The sequence below is a fragment of the Centruroides sculpturatus genome, unplaced genomic scaffold (genome assembly GCF_000671375.1).
Source record: "Centruroides sculpturatus isolate CEXI.00-Female unplaced genomic scaffold, Cexi_2.0 scaffold1088, whole genome shotgun sequence".
Lineage (NCBI taxonomy): Eukaryota > Metazoa > Arthropoda > Arachnida > Scorpiones > Buthidae > Centruroides > Centruroides sculpturatus.
The window spans coordinates 298,427-299,152 of NW_019385342.1; positions in this window are offsets into that span (position 1 = coordinate 298,427).

Sequence of the window (726 nt, forward strand, 5' to 3'; positions counted from 1 at the left end):
TTTTTTTTTTTAACGTGCATTCGAATATCGAATTATTCGAGTTGGGAGTAGTTCGTGCACTGAGGCACCACTGTATATATTTCTAGCGCTGATATTTTAAATTAAGAATAATTTTGTAAAGGTCGCTTTTCATAAAACCTTTCTCCTGTTATCACGTTTCCTTTTAATGATAAATTTTTTAGTACTTTAATTAAATTGGTTTAATTAACTCCAAGCATGAAGTTTCTGCTGCTTATAACTGTAATTATTTTTGGATTAATTCGTATTTCGTATGAAGAAACTACGGATGAATTTTGCTTTAAGTAGGATGGATCATAATGATGATAATTTGTAGCTACAAAACGAGCAATTATTTATTGTGACATCGTCACAATGCCGGGCTGCAATTTTTAATCATATTTTTAATTAATTTAATTCAAAATATATGCTCTTCACCTTAAATTAGTAGTGGTTTGCCCCTGTACATTATACTTTTCCTTTAACAATAGAGTCGTCTATCTAACACCTTTCGGGGGAAAAGTTTTGAATTGATGTAACATGACTTTCGGAAGTTGTTATATAGTTAATCGGGGCCTCCTGCCCTTAAGGTTTCCACATCTTTTCTCGGATTTCATCTACCTAACTCTTTTCTAAATACTAAGGAAAGACGGGCAGACGGACGACAATGGGAATTTATAGGTTACAATTTTTTCAAATTGCAGCCCAACAATACAAATTTTTGTTTCT